The sequence below is a fragment of the Callithrix jacchus genome, chromosome 7, assembly GCF_049354715.1.
Source record: "Callithrix jacchus isolate 240 chromosome 7, calJac240_pri, whole genome shotgun sequence".
In the NCBI taxonomy this organism is placed as follows: domain Eukaryota; kingdom Metazoa; phylum Chordata; class Mammalia; order Primates; family Cebidae; genus Callithrix; species Callithrix jacchus.
This window is the reverse complement of record NC_133508.1, coordinates 145,567,182-145,576,392: the sequence shown is the minus strand read 5'-3', so window position 1 is coordinate 145,576,392 and position 9,211 is coordinate 145,567,182. Positions and strand designations below refer to the sequence as shown.

The 9,211-nt window shown below is 42.0% G+C and overlaps 1 pseudogene; it reads right to left on the bottom strand.

Annotated features, from left to right (window-relative positions):
• Window positions 1-285: 285 nt before the first annotated feature.
• On the bottom strand, window positions 286-641 carry LOC118143066 (elongin-B pseudogene; annotated as a pseudogene).
• Window positions 642-9,211: the final 8,570 nt, after the last annotated feature.

The following is a 9,211-nucleotide window of genomic DNA, read 5'->3' as shown; positions in this document are numbered from 1 at the left end:
ATGGAAAACAAAATTTTGCTGGTTGGTAGTTAACTATAATTGTGGAGGAACCACTCCCACTTCCACCCCTTGATTCATGTATTCTGGTAGTGTAAGAAAGAGTAGCCTGTATCATTTAATCTCTGTTTCCAAGAATATCCTACATCCTATAGTATAGTGCCTTAACCTTTCAGAGTGTTGACTCCCAATTGAAACTGTAACAGAAACTTCAGTAAGCTGTTTTTTTGTGGGTTTTTTTGACTCCCAAATATCTTTTACTGCGGGGAATTGGCCTCTTGGGGGCCCTCACTGTGCAGCTTGTTCATTGGCACTGCTTCCCGAGACCTGGGGCTTCATCACATCGGGCAGCTCGGGTAGGCTGGAGAACAGATTGATGCACAGGGCCTCGAAGGCGTCATCTGCCTGGAAGGCCAGCCCCACTGTGGCTGGAGCCTGTGGCTGTGCTGTTTGATGGTGAAGCCACACTCACCCAGTGTCTTGCCATCATCCAAGAGTTGGTTGTCCTTGTACAGCCGCTGCTTGTAGGGCGGCTGCTTGAGGATGCCCACGACGATGCGCTTCAGCTCGAACACCATGCTGGACTCCTTGGCATCCGTGAAGATGGTGGGCTTGTGGCACCAGATCATGAGGAACACATCCATCACTGCGGCTCCAGTAATCTGTTTTATCCGCCTTGCTGCTTCTGAGAGATGTCATATGTGGCAAGACCAATAAACTACGGGCATGAGCTCATTGGTAAACTTCTTTAGCTGAGAAACGAGTTCCTTGATCACAAACAGTATTGTGTGGAACATACATAAGCCCACAGATCATCATTATATTCATCTGTTGATACATAACAAATTACTCCCAAATTTAGCAGCTTAAAACAATAATTAGGCTGGGTGCAGTGGCTCACACCTGTAATCCCAGAGTTCAGGAGGCCACGGCGGGTGGATCACCTGAGATTAGGAGTTTGAGACTAGCCTGGCAAACATGGTGAAACCCCATCTCTACAAAAAATAAAAAAAATAAAATAGCTGGTTGTGGTGGCAGATGCCTGTAATCCCAGCTACTTGGGAGGCTGTGGCAGGAGAATCACTTGAACCTGGGAGGCAGAGGTTGCAGTGAGCCAAGATGGCGCCAGTGCACTCCAGCCTGGGCAACAAGAACAAAACTTCATCTCAAAAATAAAATAATTATTATTTCACAATTTCTGTTAATCAACAATCCAGGAACAGCATAGCTAGGTGGCTCTAACTCATGGTGTCTCATGAGGTCGCAACTAAGCCACTGGACAGAGCCGCAGTCATCTCAGTTACTTGAATGGCACTGAAGGATCCGCTTCCAACGTCACTCACATGGCCATTGGCAGGGTTCAGTTCCTCAAAGTTTGAAGAGTTAAGAGCTTCAGTTTTTTGAATGCCACATGGGTCTTTCCATAGGCCTTCTCACAACATGGCAGCTTGCTTTCTCTAGTGTAAATGATGTGAGAGAGAGAGACCAAAATGGAAACCAAAGTCTTTAAACCTAATCTCAGAAGTGATATTCCATCACATCCACCATATTCTATTAATTAGAAGCAAGCCACTAGTCCAACTGATACCTAAGGGAAGGGGATTCCTCAAAGGCATGATTAGCAGGAGGTGGAGATCATTGGGGCCATTTTAGAGCATGCCTACAACAGTTACACTGGATGAAGCACAGACCACTAGGATTTCGGAATAGATAATTCTTTTCAGAAACAGATCTTGGTTTTCTACTGGGCCCTGGTAGAGAGCAAACTTCTGGTAATGAGACATCTGGTGATCACATGTTCTGAGCTACCCAAGATAAACTGGATGTTTTCTGAACCACCAAGATAGAACATTGGTTGAAGGCATCAGCAATCCGATATTAAGTGAAAATGGTATGAATGAGATTCAGTGCAAGCAGATCCTGAAGTCCTGAAGATGTAAGTATGTTACATGAGAGGTGGCTTGATTCCCTACAGCACCTCTTCCTGCTACAGTGCTGTCTCTCTAATAATTCATTGTGGGGAGTTCCCAATCACCAGCTGACTGAGGAAGAAAAAGCTAAGGCTTGGTTTACAGATGGTTTTGTACAATATATTTGGCATCAGCTAGATGCAGATGGCCGCAGCATTACAACCCCATTCAGGGATGGCCTTGTGAGACTGGTGATAGGAAATTCTCCCAGTAGGCAGAACTCTGAGCAATACATTTAGTTGTTCACTCTGCGTAGATGAAGAGATGGTCAGAAGTACAGATATTCTGATTCATGGACACTGAGAGTTTGGTTGAAATGTTGGTGACTCAGAAAAAAGGTTTTAGTAGATTGGTGACAAAGGTCACCAAAGGTTAGGGGAAGAGATAGGTGGATGATACTTCCTAAAGTACACATTGAGCCCATGCACACTCCTGATCCCTTCCACTGTGGGATGCCTACAAGGTATGCCCATTTCTGAGTGCCTACCTTGTCAACAGCAGACTGCCAAGGGAGACTTCTACACAGGATTTTTATTTGGGAAAGAGGAGAAGACCACCTCTTGGCAGGTTGGCCCCAGTGGAGGAGGTAGCCATTTGTTCTCTGTGAATAACTTTAATCAGGATATGGATTTGTCTTCCCTGACCACAATGCTTCTGCCAGTATGACTATCTGGGTACTAATGGCTGTTTGACACAATATTGCTTCTGACTAAGGAGCTCATTTTTAAATCATCCTTATGTAAGGACAATATATCAAAATGTTAAAAGTAGTTGTCAAATGGGCATTAGAGGTATGTTATGTATTTTACTTTTTTTTTTTTTATTTTCCAAATCATCGTGTGCCTGGAAAAATAAAATACAAAGGCCATTCATGATAGTTTTAAAACTGCATCCCTGGGAAATTTAGTTCAGTTTCCCTAAGAAAAGATTGCTTGGACTGGACACAGTGGCTCATACCTGGAATCTCATCACTTTGGGAGGCCGAGGCGGCCAGATCACTTGAGGTCAGGAGTTAAAGACCAGCCGGGCCAACATAGTGATGGCCTGTCTCTACTAGAAATACAAAAATTAGCCAGGCATGGTGGTGCATGCTTGTAATTCCAGCTATTTGGGAGGCTGAGGTGGGAGGATTGCTTGAACCCAGGAGGCAGAGGTTACAGTTATCAAGACGACACCACTGCACTCCAACTGGAACAACAGAGCAAGACTCCATGTCAAAAAAAAGAAAGAAAAGGAAAGCAAAGGTTGCTTGGAGGTTACTCTGATATTTACTTATTTCAGAGATGGGATCCTGCTCTGCTGCTTAGGCTGAAGTACAGTTGCATGATCACAGCTCACTGCAGCCTCAAACTTTTAAGCTCTAGCAAAACCTTGCATCTTAGCCTCCCAAGTAGCTGAGACTACAGGTGCATGCCACCCCACTATGCTAATTTTTAAAAATTTCTTTCTGTAGGGCTGGAATCTTGCTATGTTGCCCATGCTCATTTTGAACTCCAGGCCTCAAACTGTCCTCCCGCCTCAGCCTCCCAAACGGCTGGGATTATAGGCGTGTGTCACAACACCCTGCTGATTTTAATTATGATTTCAATTTTACTATTTTCAAACCACTCAGGCAAAGGCTATTGCAGCTTCACTCATAGGGACAGGGATATTGCTCTATAATCTCAGTGATCCTCAAACTTCAGTATAATAAGCATCTTCAGGGAGATACAAAAATCCCTGTTTACTCTTCTACCCCAAGAAATTCTGAGTGGGAAATTCTGGGTGGGACCCAGGTATATTTATATATGTATATTTATAAAAGGACCTCCTAGTGACTGCCTCTGGTTTAGGTGGTCCACACAGACCCTTTAAGGAACACTGCTCTAGATTTACAGGCGGCTCCACGGCTGGGAAAAATTGATGAAGAATTCAAGTAAGACTTGGGAAGAAACAGGTGCCAGTTGTTTTGTTGTCAATAGAATCAGAATCCAGAAACACAAGTGGAAGGACAACCCCAAATCCTTTTTGCCTTGATTAGCATTGATTCAAATTGTAGCACGTCACTGCACTCACGTTACCAATCTAGGTATGCAGAGCATTTCTGTCTGCATGAGAAAAGCCACACAGCATAATGGGTGCTGGTATCAGATTATTCTTTCACTACCATATCACAGCTGCCTCCAAAGCCAGTGGAGACAAATAGCTCTGAGTTTGAATACCAGCTTCACCACTTTTTATGTTTCAACTTTGGGTGGATTTTTCATGAGAATAATATTTAGCTGTTACAGAAGTATGACTTGAGTCGAATTATTTAATCATTTTATTTTCTCTTTTTTTTTTTGCTATGACAATCTGAGCCTACAGTATACTTAATTATTTTGGACTTCAGTTCCTTGTTAAAGAGAATTGCAATCCCTGATATCCTTTCCAGCTCTAAAATTTTTCATATATAAGGATACTATTTCTCAAGAAAAAACACTCAGATATTTTCAGAAAACATATAATCACAATGTTGAGAAAAAAAGCCATTAACTGCTTTATCGGGAAGAAAAAAATCTAATACTTAGTATAGTCCTAAATTGAATCATGTCGGATAAGGCAGTGATTATTTTGGCAAAATGAGTCTACACAGGAAGCTGTAAGGGTCTCCTAAACGAAGGGCAATCTTTGGACCTGCCCACTAAGAGTTGCCTTATCAGGCAGATTGTGTGAATGTCCTCAGGGGAGTTTTGTCATGGAAAAAGAATGTCCAGTGATGAGAAACTGGACTTCTGTCACACTGTGACCCTGAAGTTAGGGTGTATGAAGAGTGTGAATGACGCTAAATTCCTAAGGAGCCTTTGAGCCGAAATGGGGCATGCATTCTCATCTCATGTCTGATGTGTATCAGATCTCTCTATTCTTTGTCCATGACAATATAAAAGGGAAAGATTTTCCTATCAAAGACCAGGAGCCTGGATTCCTGCCTTTTCCCACCTTCTCTCACTCTTTCTGGCACCCACGTTGTCCACTCCAACGCAGTGTTTTGGTTTATATAGAAAACTGTCCTTTATAGAAGAGTGGGGATTCTGAGGTACAAACACTTGAGTTTTTTTTCCTCAGGTGAACTTCACATTGTTCAGTTGGCTTTACAGTTATTAAAGCCCCGTGTTGTGCACACTTGCTGGAAGGACTTGTAGGTTTAAAGGACTCTCCTTGGCATTCCATTTAGCTCTTAGGTCTCTGATATGGTTTGGATCTGTGTCCTCACCCAAATCTCGTGTGGAATCGTAATCCCCAATGTTGGAGGTGGGGCCTAGTGGGAGGTCATTGGATCATGCAGTGGATCCTTCATGAATGGTTTCTCACCCTCACCGTGCTGCCATCCTCATGATCATGAGTTCTCATGAGATCTGGTTGTTTAAAAGTGTGTAGCACCTCCCTGCTCTCTCTATTCCTCCTGCTCTGGCCATATGAAGTGCTCACTACCCCTTTGTTTTCTGCTATTATTCTAACTTTCCTGAGACCCCCCAGAAGCCTAGCAGATGCCAGCATCATGCTTACTGTACAGCCTGTGGAACTGTGGGTAATTTACTCTTTGTAAATTACCCAGTCTCAGGTATTTCTTTATAGCAGTCTGAGAACAAACTAATGCAGTCCTATAATAAGGACCTTGCCCTTGGGGAAGGTGGACCTTGCCCTTACTCCAGTGGCCCTTTCCCCCCTTCCATACTGGGGAACTTTCTGTTCCTTGGAGGACGGTTTTTCACACCTTGGTAAGTGACAGACAGCATCACTGAATCAAGAAGAAACAGAGTAAGTGAGCCTGATCCAAAAAACCTCAATGCAAAGACTGAGAATGAAGCACAAAAGGAAATGGAAGATCTACCCTCGAGTCACATGGTAGGAAAAAGTTCTTGAAAGTCAGAGCTCATGGGGCAGTTACAGGTTAAACTAGGAGAGCACTCAGGAAGCCAGAGGCAGACATAGAGCACCACAGACAGGAAGACCTTGAAACCAAGCCCAGGTCTACTGCAGAAAGGCAGCCCTGAGTAGTGTTCTCTTTTGTCTGTCTTGCTGAATTCTTCTTGTGTGAGGGACCCTGATGACTTCCTTTCCCACACATGCTGGTCCAATGCAAGGCCTAAAAACTCACCTTGCCTTCTCTGAGAAAACGGAATTCTAGCCTGTTAGGATTCAGATCTATACTCAGGCTATTGGTAAAAAATTCACTGATATTTCCTCTTGAGTTTGGCTGATCTACCCTCTCTTTTCCTATTCTAGAGATACCGCCTTTTCTTCTACTCCTGCATTATCCATAAAGATCCTGAATAGTCTGTTTTCCCCTGTCCCGTTACTTCTGTTTTTGCCGTCAGGCAGTGTCTTCCTAGTTAACCACCTTTGTAACTGAGCTATTGTCATGCTTACTTTTTTACACTGTGCAGCTATTTTGGTTTTTCTCTCTTTTTTCTTGAGACAGGATCTCACTGCATCACCCAGGCTGGAGTGCAGAGGTGCACCGTGGTTCACTGTAGCCTCCACCTCTCAAGCTCAAGCAATCCTTCCACCTCAGCCTCTTTTGTAGAGAAAATATTTTTTGTAGAGACAGGGTCTCACTATGTTGCCCAGGCTGGTCTTGAACTCCTGGGCTCAAGCAATCCTCCTGCTTCAGCTTTTCAGAGTGCTAGGATTACAGGCATGAGCCATCACACCCAGCCTTATTTTGGTTATTCTTTTAAAGTTTCCCCCATTTTCTCTTGCAGGCATTTTTCTGTAGCTCATCACAACTGCATTCCTTGTTTCTCTCGTATTATCAGTCCTTTTGGACAAAGTAGAGATCCGCAGCAATTCTCTTGGCTCAAATAGCCTTTTCAATATAATGACCATCTAACTTGAGAAACATTTTACTGTCTTGCATTGGAACAGTATATTTCAAACTGCATGTTCTCTACAAGAATTTTTTAATTTAATTTTTATTTTTTGAAACAGGATCTTTCTCTGTCACCCAGGCTGGAGTGCAGTGGTGTGAACATGGCTCATTGCAGCCTTTACCTTCTGGGCTCAAACAATGTTTCCACCTCAGCCTCCTGAGTAGCTAATACTGCAAGTGTACACCACAGTATTAGTCAGGGTTTTCTAGAGGGACCGAGCTAACAGGATATATGTATGTATGAAAGAGAGTTTATTAAGAAGAATTGACTCACATGGTTATAAGGTAAAGTCCCATGATAGGCCTTCTGCAAGTTGAGTAGCAAGGAAGCCAGTGGTGGATCAGTCCCAGTCCCAAAACCTCACAGGTAAGGAAGCTGACAGTGCCACCTTCAGTCTGTGGCAGAAAGCCTGAGAGCCTCTGGCAAACCACAAGTGTAAGACCAAGAGTACGAAAGCCAAGAACTTTGAGTCTGATGTTTGAGGACAGGAAGTGTCCAGCACAGGAGAAAGATGAAGATGAAGGCCAGAAGACTCGGCAAGTCGGCTCCTTCCACCTTCTGCCTGCTTTATTCTAGATGTGCTGGCAGCTGATTAGATGGTGCCTACCCAGATTGAGGGTGGGTCTGTCTCTCCCAGCCCACTGACTCAAATGTTATACTCCTTTGGCAGCACCTTCACAGACACACCCAGGAACAATACTTTGCATCCTTCAATCCAATCAGGTTGACAGTCAATATTAACAATCACAACCACCATGCCAGCTAATAAAAAAAAAATTCTTTTTTGTACAGATGGAGTCTCGCTGTGTTGCACAGGCTGTAAAATAATTTTTAAAATTTCATTTTTTCTAAATGATTATTTTGAAAATTTACAATAAAATTAATATAAGTATATTTAGGATGATCTGAGTGCCTATTTTATAGCCAAGTACTATCACAAAATTTCAATATTTCAAGTTGCATATGTAAATGTCGAAACATCAACAAGAACAGGGGGTAGACTTGCTATGTAAGTGATGCATTTGAACTAAGTGGAGGCTGAATGACATCACAGTGCATTGTACAGATTAATGTTTTTCAGTGATTCAAATACAGAGAACTAATGGGAGGAGTGAGTCAACACAGCACAAACAGTAAAAATCTGCCAAACTAAAATGGATGTCCCAGAGCAATCAGTACCATGTTTTTAAACAAAATCACAGAATTAGGATGTTAAGTAAATGTAATTAATTTGAATTTTATTTATTTTATGGATTTATTATATTTATAAAAAATTTTAAATGCTTTTTTTGTTGTATGAGTTATATGCATCAGGAATTTAACTTTTTTCTATTTGTAGGTATTTCTATAACATAATAAAAACAATTTTTTAGGATTCTGCTTCCAGCCAAGATGGATTAACAGGATTTAGAGGTGCTCTCCTATTTGGGACAACTTAAAAAGTGAACAAAATATATGGAACAACACTTTTCAAGATATTAGACATCAGGCAATGAGGGGTAGTGTTCCCTGAGATATGAGAAGTAAACACATCTTTCCCCTCTGTGAGAATAAACTTGAGTTTCCCCTCCCATGGCACAGGAAGGGGACACTCAAGTAGAGCCTGGTAAACTCCTTGAGTTGAGGATGTTGACTGAAAGCTTGAGGAAACCTGTGTGGCTAGAATTCTGAAGAGAGGAGAGTTACACAAAGAAGTCCAGAGACCTGCAGAGGGTTCCCTTCAAATATTTAGCAGATTACTGGAGAATGCATGCCTTGAGGAAACTCCCTGAGGCTCCGAAAGAATCACTCAAGAGTTTTTCTTTTTTAAACCTCCCTAGTGCTGGAGCACACAAGAGGATTAGAGGGAATAGTGATGCTTGCACAGGGCTAGAAATATGCCTGTCCACTGAACACCCTCATCCCCCAGATAAATTAGAAAAACCCATAATTCATGGAATTGTGTATAGTACTCAGTACAGCCATACCTCAGAAGTGGGGAATAATTAGCTCTAGAATAAATGCTGATGTGGGCTTTGCTAGCAAACTTAACAGAGAGATTTAAATAGGCCAAACTATTTCCTGGTAATTAAACTATGGCCCAGAACCAACTTCAGTGATATTTATAAGAATAAAAAAAAATCCATCCCCCAACAAGGTAAAAAAACACAATGTCTGGCATCTAATAAAAAATTACCTGGCAATCATATGATGCAGGAAAATATGACCCATAACTATAAGAAAAATAATAGAAACTCATCTAGAATTGGCAAAGATGTAAGAATTATCAAATGACATGAAAATAGTTATTATGACTATATTCCATATGTCCAAAAAGCTAATGGAAAGATTGAACATGTTAATTAGAGACAT